Raw genomic sequence first — 15,350 nt, 5'->3', positions numbered from 1 at the left:
TGGCCTTTGGCACCGAGTCAGGGTTTCCTAAATTCCCCCATAAAAAATATTTAGGTGGCGACTCTGTATCTGGCAAAGCAGTCTATGTTTGGCACTTCTTTTCAAAAATCTGTTTCTCAAAACGATTAGCCGGATTTGGACTCTTTGGTTCAGATTAAGAACCGTGACACAAATCGAGTCCGAACTGTAGCGCGGTCCCTCGCGGACGTGCTACACCTATCTCCTCCTAAACAAAGATACATATGCAATGTATTTAAATACTTTATCATATACCATGATCATTTAATGCACATATTCAATGTGGTATTCTAACTGTCATATTCAATGACATATTCCAATTGATTAGTTTCAGTTTACCTAATCATCATGCAACTCTACAACAATCATGGCTATCCTCCACTGATAGGCCAAACAGTTATTTCTAAACCGATAATTTAAATTTATCAAACAGATAAATTAACATACTTTCCATAGGTAAGCGATTTTCAATCCAACTATACCAATTGATTACATTATCCCCTGAATTTATCATTTCTAACTCAATTATATATTCCCATAATTAATTCCATTAGTTTGACAAATAGTTCATTTCATCCCAATTAGGTCATTTTCCCTTCTTTCTCAAATAACACTTCTAAGGCTCAATTTCATCAATTATATACACATAACCCCATTTCAAAACCTCACATTCACAATAGAGTCCAAAACCAAGAAACCTTTCTTTTATGATTTCAAATAAACCCTAACTTCCCAAAACTTCCAAAATCTTTACATTTATACAAATGCCCAACATTTATGTTAAAACTCATAGAAAGGAGTAGATTATCCATACCTCAAACGAAGAGACTTGAAGGAGATGAAGAGAGGAACCTAAGATGCTCCAAATCCAATATTTTTTGGATCAACGTGTAGCCCACGCAATACTCCACCATTTTTACAAAGGAAGTAGGGTAGAAACCCTCTACATTAAGTGTATTTGTAGAGAGAAGAAGTGTGCAGAGAGAGAGAGAGAGTGTTGGATCTAGGGTTTGGAGAGAAATGGAGATGAAAAAGTGATGTATAAACTCGCTGCTACGAACCGGTATAAACAGGGCTCACTCGAGCAAAGGAATGGTCGCTCAAGCGACCAGACACAAATGGACCTCGCTCGAGCACAAAAAGCATCGCTCAAGCGAAAAGTGAGAAGCTTCAGGTCTGCAACGCAGACGCATGCTCGAGCGCAAGAGTGCTCGCTCGAGCGAAGGAACAATAACCTCGCTTGAGTGAAAAATACCAACCTTCAGGTTTTTCCAAGACGTAGACGCACCTTGAGCGCAAGAATGCTCGCTCGAGCGAAGAGATACATCACACAAATCTCACTCAAACGAAGGAACCCTCGCTCGAGCGAAGGAACTAAAACCTAATGCTCGCTCGAGCGAAGGAACCTAAATCTGGACAGCAACCATTTGTTCCAACACCCAACCAACCTGTTCCAATCTTACCCAACACATCCCAAAACTCAAATACGAGGAATTAAAGGATGGAAACAAGATATAGACAATAACAACCAACCACAGAACCTCAGTCCGGAACACATTATATGACGGGGGAAAACCAGGATCGCTATAACCTTCCCCCCTTAAAGAATTTCGTCCCCAAAATTAGATATATAAGTTTCAAAAATTGCAATCTTTTCAATTCTCAACATGATTACAAAAAGCCTTTATCCACATGATCCAATACCGATCATACCATCTCTTCTCACGAGAACACCTTAGCAATATATAGCTCAATAAACATAATCAATATGCATCGTTTTGAAATTCAACAAATTTCAATGCACATATTCCATAATTCCATAACATATTCAATGTTAATATCATATTTGTATTTCTACAACACATTCAACATACAATGTTAAATTTAACCAAAATTTCCAAAACACATATAATGTTCTTAGAGTTTATCAATCAAAACAAAATTCTCAATACATGGTCAAACATTAACAAACAAGTCTGGATATTTCTCTTAGACCTCCAATTCACGTTCCCAAGTTGCTTCCTCAACCCCGTGATGTTTCCACAAGACCTTGACTAAGGGAATTGTCTTGCCTCGCAAGACTTGGTCCCGTCTATCCAAAGACCCTCACTGGTCTCTCTTCATACGAGGCATCTTCATTTACCTCTAAGTCGGTCCAATCCAACACATGCGACGGATCTGGCTCATATTTTCGAAGCATACTAACATGAAATACGTCATGTACTCTGGACAACTGCGGGGGCAAAGCCAAACGATATGAAACGTCTCCAATCCGCTCAAGGATCTCGATAGGTCCAATAAATCGAGGGGACAACTTTTCACTCTTCCCAAACCTCATCAAACCATGCCTAGGTGATGTCTTCAGAAAGATGTGATCACCCGCCTCAAATGACAAAGGTCTCCTCCGACGGTCAGCATAACTTTTTTGGCGACTCTAGGCCGTAACCAACCCCTTACGGATAAGTGCTACTTTCTCCGTCGTTTCTCGCACCAACTCCGGGCCCAACAAATGTGCATCACTCACCTCGGCCCAACATACAGGAGATCCACACGGTCGGCCATACAAGGCCTCAAATAGTGCCATACTAATACTCGATTGGAAGCTGTTGTTATAGGCAAACTCCACTAAGGGTAAGTGTCTCTCCCACGAGCCCTTAAAGTTAAGGACACAGCCTCGAAGCATATCCTCAAGGATCTGAATAGTATGCTCGGACTGCTCGTTAGTCTGAGGATGGTAAGCCATGCTAAAGGTCAACTAAGTGCCCAAGGCACTCTGCAAACTCTGCTGCAACCTAGCAATAAAACACGAATCTCTATCTGAGACGATCGACACTGGGACCCCGTGCAACTTCACTATGTCCCGAATATATAAGTCGGCAAAGTGATCTACCGAATCTCTCACGCGCATAGGAATAAAATGCGCTGACTTAGTCAACCGATCTACTAACACCCAAACGGCATCACTACCCCGTTGAGTCCTCGGAAGGCCCACAACAAAATCCATCGTGACATGCTCCCATTTCCGCTCTGCTATAGGCAAAGGTTGCAATAAACCCGCTGGCTTCTGATGCTCGGTCTTCACTTGCTAACAAGTAAGGCACTTAGATAAAAAAACTGCCACATCCTTCTTCATCCTCCTCCACCAAAACTGGTGGCTTAGATCATGATACATCTTCGTGCCTCTCGGATGCACTGCAAGGCGTGAATGGTGAAATTTTCGGAGTACTTCCTCTTGGCAAGACTCCGGCACAAACAAACGGTCTCGGTACCTCACACTCAGGTCAGGATACACAGTCAAACCCTTCTCTACCTTCCTACTGGAGATCTTCTCCCGAAGGGCCTCTACCTCAAAGTCACCCCTCTACGCCTCTAACACTCGATTCACAAGCGTAGGTTGTGCAACTACAAAAAACAATGTTGCAGACTCAACGGACTCGCCCAGATGCAAGTCAAACTTAGCAAGTGCCCCTAACATCTCCTATTCCCGGATGGCAATCTAAGCTACATCACTAATGGACTTCCTACTTAGGGCATCGGCCACAACATTTGCCTTTCCCGGATGATAATGCAACTCGAAGTCGTAATCCTCTATAAACTCCATCCACCTCATTTGCCTCAAATTCAAGTCTTTCTGTATAAACAGATACTTCAGACTCTTATGATCCGAGAACATCTCAAATCTCTCACCATAAAGATAGTGCCTCCAAATCTTCAAGGCAAATATCACAGCTGCCAATTCTAAATCATGAGCACGGTAATTTCTCTCGTGTGTTTTTAACTGCCGCGAGCCATAGGCCACCACTTTCCCCTCTTGCATCAATACACAACCCAAACCCTCTCGTGAGGCATCATAATATACTGCATAGCCCAAACCCCTCTCTGGAATAATCAAGACTAGAGCGGTGGTAAGTCTAACCTTAAGCTCTTGGAACGACTTTTCGCAAGTCTCACTCCATACAAATTTGACCCATTTCCTCGTCAATCTAGTCAAAGGCGAAGCTAGACTGGAGAAATCCTTCACAAACCGACGGTAATACCCGGTCAATCTTAGAAAACTACGGATCTCAAAGACACTCTTAGGTTGTGCCCAATCTTGCACTGGCTCTATCTTGGATGAATCTACAGTCACCCCTTCTCCAAATACCACATGGCCTAAGAACTTAACCTCTGTTAGCCAGAACTCACACTTCCCAAGCTTAGCATACAGCTTATGGGCTCTAACTAACTCAAGCACCACTCTTAAGTGTTCCTCGTGCTCCTCCTCAGAAGGTGAATAAATCAGAATGTCGTCTACAAAAATGACCACAAAGCAATCTAAGAACTCCCGGAAGATCCGATTCATCAAGTCCATAAACATAGTCGGTGCATTAGTGAGCCCAAAAGGCATCACCAGAAACTCATAATGGCCATACCGCGTACGGAATACCGTCTTCGGGATATCCTCCTCCCTGACCCTCAACTGATGGTAACCCGATCTCAAGTTTATCTTAGAGAAACAGCAGGATCCTTTCAACTAATCAAACAAGTCATCTATATGAGGCATAGGGTACTTGCTCTTAACCGTAGCCCAGTTCAGTTTTCGGTAATCAATACAAAGTCTCAAAGCCCCATCTTTCTTTTTAGCAAAGAAGGTTAGTACTCCCTAAGGTGAAGTACTAGGGCAGATAAAGCCCTTATCTAGCAACTCCTGGAGTTGAATCAGCAACTCCTGGAATTGAATCTTTAACTCACTCAACTCGGCTGGGACAAAACAATACGGTGCCATAGAAATCGGTGCCGCGCCGGGCACTAGATCAATAGAGAACTCAATCTCTCGATGGGGTGGTAAACTAACAAGATCCTTAGGAAAGACGTCTAAGTACTCACAAACCACTCAGGGTAACTCAGTCTAAGTCTTATCACACTCACTGCTCATACAGCTAGCAAGAAGACAACTAAGCTCACTCCGCCCTCGCGGATCATACACCGGCGGTAAAACCCCACCAACCCGATTTCCCAAGAAATGAAAACAATCCCTACTCAAGGTACATATAGTAACCCTTTGGCGGTAATAGTCTATAATAGCCCGGTATAACGATAGCCAGTCCATACCCAAAATCACATCAAAACTTGACATATCCATCAATACAAAAGAAAAGGGAAGCCGACGATCAGCGACCTCTATATCACAGCCCCGACACCCCTATTTCAGAACCAACTCACCCCCAACAGGTGACACAACACAAATAGGAGATGCTAACTATGCCAACTCCAATCCCAAAATAGATGCAAAAGTAGAAGATATAACTGAATGGGATGAACCCGTATCAATCAATACATTGGCAACCGAGTTGCAAAACAAAAAGGTAGCTCTCACTACAGATGGAGCCGGTACAAGATCTGGCGCCGTAACAGCATACACGCACCCTGTAGGTCTCTGATCAACCTGCTCAGCTCTCGGAGCATAAGACTGCTGCACAGACTGAGCCAAAGAGGCTCCCTGATTGGCCCTCGAGGCCTGAACTGATTAGGCTGGCTGATAACTCTGCGTCTACCTCAAACCAGATACACCAGATATGCCACTCAACTGCGGACAAAACCTCTTCAGGTGCCCCGCTTGTCCACACTGATAACAAGTGAGCGGCTGGCCTCTACCCTGACTCTGGCTCTGAGAACGAGCCGAAGAAGAAATGGCTCTCTGCCCTCCTCCCCTCTGCGAGCAAGCTGGAGACTTGTGGCCCAGCTGACCACATTTGTAACAAGTGATGTCTCCCTGACCGCCTCTCCCAGAACCTAAACTTGGTACTGGAAAGGTAGATCTAGAATGTGCTCCCTGGAACTGCTGAGGGTTAGAACCCCTTTGCCTCTTACCGTCCCCTTAACGTTCCTGACTCCTCTTGAAGCCCCTCATCATCTCCTCCTCCGCATGCATAATGGTCTCAAGATAGGCTGCAGCCTGCACAAGGCGCCTATATTCCTTAATCATGGACCCGGCCACTCGAAACATGAGTCTGGTCCTCAATTTTTTCTCAAACTCCAAGCACCTACGCTCTTCGGTCACCACCAACTCTGGTGCAAACCTCGATAAGCTGGTAAAAGTGGCCTCAAACTCCGTCACTGGTGTATTCAGCTACTTGAGCTGACAGAACTGGTCTCTCAACTTCTCTCTAACAGTGGGAGGCAAAAACTTCTCCAGAAAGGCGTCGGCAAAAGCCTCACAAGTCCCTCCAATGCGCCCCCGAACAAACTTCCACCACTGACCTGCATCTCCCTTCAATTGGATGGACGCCAAGGTCACTCGTAAACCTCCATATTTGATGCCAAGCATCTCAAACGTCTTCGTCATCTGTTCAAGCCACTCATCAGCCTTCAGTGGCTCTTTTGGATCACTCAAAAACTCGTCCGGATTTGACCAGAAAAACTCCCTCTTCAGAAAAGACGGCCCTGCCTCAGCTACGTAGGCCTGGACTTGATTCTCAGCCTTAAGAATGTCCATGGATTCCGTCAATGCTCCTGCCATCTCGCAGGCTAAGGCGTCCATGGCCTGTTGTCCTACTGGCTCGGCCACATTGGCCTGACCAACACCCTCTTCTTACACCAGAATTTCATCCAGTATAGGCATCTCCTACCTCCTAGGCCTACCACGCCTACCACCACATTCTCGTCCTGACATCTTAATAAAGGTAACAAAAGGATTAGCACATTCACAATGTGCCGAAGCTATTTCACTCGCGTCCTAATACATTGGACAACTGTAAGTCACTCCACTTAAGCACATAATCACATAAACACTTACGAATTTCATTTCCGGATAATGACCATCCTGTGGCGTTGCTAGAGTTCCAGTTAGAAACGGCAGTGATCAAGTGCCTATTTAAGAGGACTTCCAGAAACCCATAGACCCGATCAACATCTTAGAAACTAAATTCCACGCACATATAGTCACTAAACATGTTATCACATAAGCACATAACATCATATATAAGTCTCTAACAAGCAAGACAAACCCATTGTGGTACAAACCACTTCCCACGTACCCAAAGTATTCAAACCCGGGTACGCTCTGATACCAAGCTATCATGCCCTCAAAATAAATGCATAAATCAATCATTCATAATAACCATATACATGGGAAAATAAAATATATTCATTCATCAGAGTATTTTCTACAAAAAGGTGTTACATGCTTACAACAAAAGTAAATGCCCTACGGGCTTATAACTTTCCAAGTCAACACTTAGTTACAACAAAAGAGGGTCAAAAGCCCTTTACAATTAAAGCCTTTGGCTTGGAAATAAAAACATGTAACACAAAAGAAATATCAACAAAAGAAGCCTATTGCCTCTAAACCACCCAAGCTAGGTCCTTGGGGGTGGCATGTCTCCTGTACCTGAAAATGATGTCCCATATAGGGTGAGCCAAAGCCCAGTAGAGATATGCAAAACCAAATATAATAAACAACTAAAACATTAGCATCTGATAAATGTTCAACACATGTACATCGATTTACACCATTTTTATAACCCATCAACATTGTTATTCATCTTTCAAGCCGGTTTCATTTCTATTTCCAATTCACTTTATTGACATGGTTCATTTATCCAAGTAATTCAAATAAGACTACAACTCATAAAGACAACACTTCAATTCATCAACAATTCAAAATAAGACTACAACTCACGTTATCAATACTTCAATCATCAATATCATTCAGATGTATATAAGGTTTCGGGACTTTCACCCTAGACACTCCGGCTAACTTAATTATCAATGGAGTCCATCTCCTATCTCCTCCCAAACTGTAGAGTACATCCCCTATCTCCTCCTAAACAAAGATACATATGCAATGAATTTAAACACTTTATCATACGCCATGATCATTTAATGCACATATTCAATGCGGTATTCCAACTGTCATATTCAATGACATATTCCAATTGATTAGTTTCAGTTTACCTAATCATCATGCAACTCTACAACAATCATGGTTGTCCTCCACCGACAGCCCAAACAGTTATTTCTAAATCGATAATTTAAATTTATCAAACAGATAAATTAACACATTTTCCATAGGTAACCGATTTTCAATCCAATTATACCAATTGATTACATTATCCCCCGATTTTATCATTTCCAACTCAATTATATATTCCCATAATTAATTCCATTATTTTGACAAATAGTTGATTTCATCCCAATTAGGACATTTTTCCTTCTTTCTCAAATAACACTTCTAAGGCTCAATTTCATCAATTATATACACATAACCCCATTTCAAAACCTCACATTCACAATAGAGTCCAAAACCAAGAAACCCTTCTTTTATGATTTCAAATCAACCCTAACTTCCCAAAACTTCCAAAATCTCTACATTTATACAAATGCCCAACATTTATGTTAAAACTCATAGAAAGGAGTAGATTATCCCTACCTCAAATGAAGAGACTCGAAGGAGATGGAGAGAGGAACCCAAGATGCTCCAAATCCAATATTTTTCGGATCAAAGTGTAGCCCACGCAATACTCCACCATTTTTACAAAGGAAATAGGGTAGAAACCCTCTACATTAAGTGTATTTGTAGAGAGAAGAAGTGTATAGAGAGAGTGTGTGTGTGTTGGATCTAGGGTTTGGAGAGAAATGGAGATGAAAAAGTGATGTATAAACCCGCTGCTATGAACTGGTATAAACAGGGCTCGCTCGAGCGAAGGAGTGGTTGCTTGAGCAAAAAATGAGAAGCTTCAGGTCTGCAACCCAGACGCATGCTCGAGCGCAAGAGTGCTCGCTCGAGTGACAAAAGCCTCGCTCGAGCGAAGAATACCAACCTTCAGGTTTTTCCAAGAAGCAGACGTACGCTCGAGCGAAGAGACACACCACACAAATCTCGCTCGAACGAATGAACCCTAGCTCGAGCGAAGGAACTAAAACCCAATGCTCGCTCGAGTGACAAAAGCCTCGCTCGAGTGAAGTAACCTAAATCTGGACAGCAACCATTTGTTCCAACACCCAACCAACCTGTTCCAATCTTACCCAACACATCCCAAAACTCAAATACAAGGAATTAAAGGATGGAAACAAGATATACAACAACCAACCACGGAACCTATGTTTGGAACACATTATATGACGGGGGAAAACCGGGATCGCTATAGTTAGATTAGGGCATCATGTTTTGTTTAGCATCTTCCGTGGCTTGCATCCATTGTCTTAGATGCATCGAGGCTCGGTTCATCCTTCTAACTTGCATTGTCATTTAAATACTTCTTTGAATACGTGCTTAGACCGCATGCTATTGAATTGATTCATATGCCATATTAGTAAGCCAAGCCCAGTAATTGCATCTCGCATGTGTTGCATTAGTCATGTTGCACTAGTTAGAGCATACATTTTTCTAACTCTTTTCTTTTGGCTTGCCTTGGAGTACTAGGTGAGCATTTTTGCTTTAGCATATTGCATTTGTATATTGATGTTGCCATGTTTAGAATGCTTACCATGAGGCTAAGTGCTTATCTGATAAACTGCTTGAATGCTTGTGGATGAAGGCTAGTTGCTTGAATTGAAATAATTTAAGTAATGTTTATATGCGATCACTTTTTCAAGTGGTACATATTCGAAACAATTTTTAAAACAAATATGAATTAAGTGTTCCAATTCTTACAAATTAGTCTATACTTGTGTGCGTGCGTATCACATAGTAATGTTAGCCTAATAAATTAATATAAATAAGATTCATATGTTGATTAGTAGAGGTCGGGGGTGCTCAATTTAAGTTCCTAAGCCAAGACAATCTTGGTGATGATGGACACGTGGCCTTTGGTACGAGTCATGAGTTTCCTAAATTTTTCAAAAAATATTTAGGTGGCGACTCCGTATCTGGCAAAGCAGCCTATTTTTGGTAATTTGATTCAAAATCGATTTTCTAAATATTTGCCAAATTTGGACTCTTTGATATTTATCTATTTCACATTACACTTGTGAGATCAGACTCAGAACCGTAGGAGTCCGATACTGTAAGGCTTATTCGTCTTCCGAAAGGGAGCACGAAAAGTCGAGCTACAATACTCCATTAAGTTCTAACTAAAATTTTTTGGACCTTCAAGTACTATTAAATTTTTAATAGTTGGAATTGCCCTTCAAACAATGATTGTTCATTATTTATGATTATCTCTAAAGGAACATGATAATTTGATATTTATTTTGATTTTGAAAATTTTAAAACATCAACTTTCAAATTGAAAAAAATTAAAAAATATATATATATATATATATGTGTGTGTGTGTGTGTGCAAAAAAAAAAAAGAATCATTTTCTGAATAAATTGAAAAACCCGAATTATTTTTTTGTGCAAGAATGAAAATTTCGTATCTATAAAGGAGCATGATCATGGAACATTGATGTGCAAAAACAAAAAAAACTTTAAAAATGAAAAAATTAATAATGTTTTCAATTTTAAAACTTGAAAAAACCTGTTAATATTCTCGGTTTTATTGGATAGTTTAATCAAATCAATAAGTAGAAGGATAAAAACATTCAATCCCATGCTCTATTTTTTTTATCAGTTAGTGAAACAGTTATCTAAAACATTACTATGCAAAATTAATAATGTTCTTAATTTTAAAAATAAAATAAAATAACTGATAATATTCTCAATTTTACTAAATAGGACTTATTAATTTAAAATATCTTAAATAGGATTTGAACTACCATAACATTTGTAAATAAAACTTTTATGTAATTAACTCTTAAGATTATAGGGATTAAAATGACACAAAAACCAAAATATAAGGACTCCCATCATAATTTGCTCTAAAAACATGTAAAGCTATTAAAACTAAAGGACCAAAATACCATCTTAAAATACTATCTTTGTATTTTTGTCAATTTCACCAATTAATTAATTTCCCTTGTATTATTTTTTTTATTATAATTATAATTTTTTTTAAAAAAAATTTGCAACTAGTGCTTATGTAATTCTAAATAAAGTATTTTTATTTATTTTTGTTTGAACAAGCATTTTTACTTATTTGGTTTATTATTTTTTGAAATCAATTGAAATGCATTTTTATTTTTATTTTTATTTTTTGGTCATGGGATACATGCTCATCATCTAAAGCAGAAGGTTTTCAATATTTATATCATCCAACAGCTAGAATTTGAAGGTCTTAATAACTCCTAAAATGAAGGCTTCTCATTGACCAAGCATGGGCCACTTATCATTCATCCAATAGCCCTACCCTACACCCAACAACTGAGATTGAAAGGAGGTTATAATAGCCCTGGGGAATAATTAATAACTTGCATGGAAGGAGGAAGCTAATGAAACAAGTGTCAACTCAAGAGGTAGTCTAGCACCCCACTATCTACAAATCATGGAAATCATTTTGGAGGTGGTTGCTGATTTTCAAGAGGTCAGCCATGATTTTCAAGAGGACTGAGCTACTACAAATACCTCATTTGAAGATGAAACAAACTCTAATCAATCAATCATTCGATACAATTTAGTACATAGTTCAGTACTATTTATCTCTAGTCTTAGTTCTAGTTTATCACTTCAATTAGCAATGTAAAACATTCTTCTCAAAGTTTTAACCTTAGATCATAACATCTGTGTCAAACTAGTTATTTTTGACCTTCATAGGCATTGTTTTGGAACTTAGATTATGCTTACATTTCATTTTAACTCAATTTTATGTTTTCAAACTTGTTTTTATATTTTTATACATTAAATCCAGTGAATTTATAAAAGTATGTATTATGGTGTTTATTTCTCCTTATTTACCTCTTTTTTTGACGTTAAAAATTTTGTAAAAATTTTAAGTCTTCTTAATTGAGGCAAAACAAGAATGAGGAGGTCTTTTATTCCTTTAAACCTCCTAATGCCTCATATTTTCAAAAATCAAATATTTTTCAAACCCCATTTCACAACTTAGGTATTGTTGCCTTGACACCCCTGCAAATCATTCTTTGTTTTAGCCAAAACTTATGTTTTAGTCAAAAGATATAATTTTTATATTTTTTTGCACAAACAATTACTAAATTTTAAAATAAATAAATACAAGTCAAAATTGTAATGAAAAAATACTTTTATTTATGAATCACAACCATGAGTTGGCGTGAAAAATGAGTACGAGATAGGAGAATCTTTTATTTGTGACCACGGTGTCTTTAATTGCAAGCAAAATGTCATGTGTATAAAGGATTACACCCTTTCTCTTTTGTTGATGTAAAGCTTGATGACAGTTTTAATTTTTATTGTATTCCATGAGTCTCATGTATTGAATGGTCATCATATATATATATATATATTACTTATTCAAAAAAGTTATATATATATATATATATATATATTTATTCGAGAGAGAGAGTCCATTCTATTGTTTTTATTATTGCTTGTTATCACCATTCGAATTTATTTATCCCAGGTGGGATTTTATATTTTGAGAGCATTACAATTTGACAAGATGAACAAATCTCATCTTTGATAAAATTATTAACTCTCACTCTAAACATTGCTAACCTAAACTTAAAAGTTTTTATCACAAATTTCCTACTAGACAGATGGAGCAGAAAGGTAAGCGCAAGCTGAGGGAGAGAAAATTATGAAATAAGAAGAAAAAGCCACTGACGTTGTCCCACCCAACCTGTCAATATATATTATGGAGAAACAAAGAAATAATAATAATAATAATAATAATAATAATAAGGTTGCAGGGAATGGGCTGGCAACAAACAAAAGAAAGAAAAAACATAAAGTAAAGAAAAGAATGTAATCAAAGGAAAAGATGGCATGGCATGACAACAAATCTTAATCATTCAAAAAACTTAGGAGTACATTTGGTAGGATAGAATGAAATGAAATGGAAATGAAATGAGAGTAAGAATAGAATATAAGATTGCATGGAAAGGAATATTCATTCCCATTGTTTGGTTGACAACATAGAATGACATAGGAATAAGAAGATAATTCTTATTCTTATGTTTGATTATACATATTAAACTCATAACATGAAATAAATTTTTATTATTATTTTTTTTAACTCATAACAAATAAATTAAAAATTTGTGTAGATCGATAATATTAATAGTTGTGAAAGTAATGGTACGAGTCATAGTAGTGGTGACGGTAGTTGTGGTGGTGGTGACAGTGACAGTGGTGACATCGGTGGCATTGGTGGTAGTGATAGCAATGATAGTAGGATGGTGGTAGTAGATTGTTGTGGCCTTAGTGGTGGTGGTAAGGTGGTGTTTGTGGTTGTGGTGGTGTTGTGGTGGCTGCAGTTGTGGTGGCCAACAATAGTGGTGGCGGTACGTAGTAGTGGTGACATCGGTAGTATAATGATAGTAGTATGGTGGTGTGGTGGTTGTGGCAGCAACCGTGGTAGTGGTAGTGGTGGTTGTGATGGTAATAAGGTGGTGGTTGACTGTGGCAGTAGCAGTGCCTATTCTAATGGAATGACTACATTTGTTGGAATAGCCATTCCACTGGAATGACTATTCCCTCTTAAATAAGGCATACCAAACAAGGAAAAGAAAATGCAAAGTTAGAATGGACATTCCTTTCTAGCCCATTCTATCGTACCAAGTATGCTTTAAGGGTTACGAGGAAGGGAATGGCTGGCCACCCTTTCTACATTTTCATTTATTATTATTATTATATAGATAGTATATTTTTTAGGCCCTGTTTAGAAAGAAGATATTGAACTAAAATAATCAATAAAGATAAAATAATTCAAAATGTTAACAATACAAAATATCACATACAAACTACAATTATTTCACTTTTTATCTTCTAGTCATTAAAAAAAAAAAAAAGTCAATTATCTTTTCAAACACAACTTTTTTAATTAGGCTAAAATAATTAAAAAAATTAAAAAATCAACTAAAATAGCCAATTTCTCTAAAAAAAAAAAAAAAAAAAAAAAAAAAAAAAAAAAAAAAAAAAAAAAACCGGAGTGTAGAAGGAGAAAAAAAAATTCAATAAAAAGTGATATGTTCTCATATAAAAATTTCATCACTAAACTATTATCTTTAATCAAATAAAATATGAATATCTTTCATTAAAATATTTTATACTTTAAAAATACAAAATTCCACAATTTATAAAAGGTTTACAACATAAATATTTGCAGCTGTCAAACTTGACACTTATCAACCAGTCCATTTCCCACTAATATATATATATATATATATATCTTCTATACTTCATACATGATGTTTTGAAGCCTTGATTTCTATATTTTTTTATTTGAAATTAAAAAAAAAATAAATGAGAGAAGGGATTTTGAACCGTGAACTTATCAAATAAAAAAGACTTTTACCACTTAACTAGCTCACAATATAAAATATGTATTTTATTTTTATTTATTTGAATTGCAAACTCATCGCGTATATCAATTGCTAATATATATATATATATAAGAAGCTCTTTCTTGCTATGGCTTGTCATTTTTTCGCTTATTTTGCTCTTTCATTTTGAATAATTTACTAATGGTAGTTTATATGTTAAGTAAAAGTTTTTTTTGTAATTATGTAAACAGTCTTGGTCAATTATGCAACAGGTTTCGTAATTACGCAAATATTCTTGATTAATTATGAAACATAAATCTTTTATTCTTTAAAAAATGACAAATACATTCATAAAGTTTGTTTAAAATATGAATCGGTACTATATTACTAAAAATTATAACTATCATTTGTTATAAATTTTAATTTAATACCATACCACAAAAAATTAGCTTTTTAGGGACAAGTTTATATTGTCAAGTTTATATTGTCCCTAAAAATGTAATATTTGTTGAGAAAAACTTTAGCCAACTAATTTTGTCCATCGCGAAGTTTGTCCCAAATGGTCCGTCCAGAAAAGTCCAAAATTGATGTTTAGAGACAAAAATATGTGGTTGCAAAAAGTTTTTATTTTGAGACAATCAAAATTTGCCTTTGAAAGTCTATTACAACCTCCAACCGTCACAATGTTTATGGAGACAAAAAATTTAGTTTTTGAAACAGCCCAAATTGGTCTCTAAAAGTTTCAGTTTTTGAGACAAGTGAAAGTTGTGTCTAAAAGTTTTAGTTTTCGAGACAACTAAAAGTGGTTTGCAAAAGTTATAATTTTTTTCAAACAATTAAAATTGGTCTTTAAAAGTTTGATAATATACTCTCTCTTTTTTCGCTTTTTGATTTTGTAATAATTACTCTAAAAATACTAGTTTGAACATAAACTCATATTCCTAACTTGATTTATCAACAACCAAATAGAAAATATCAAACATATCACCAGACTATCTGTTTAACTCCAAATTAAAATTCAACAACACCAAAAAATAAAATAAAATAAAATACAAACAAATACCATGCTC

This window comes from Camellia sinensis, chromosome 7, assembly GCF_055761805.1.
Source record: "Camellia sinensis isolate YWXY chromosome 7, ASM5576180v1, whole genome shotgun sequence".
In the NCBI taxonomy this organism is placed as follows: Eukaryota; Viridiplantae; Streptophyta; class Magnoliopsida; order Ericales; family Theaceae; genus Camellia; species Camellia sinensis.
The sequence above is the reverse complement of the archived record's forward strand: the minus strand, read 5'-3'. Positions refer to the sequence as shown.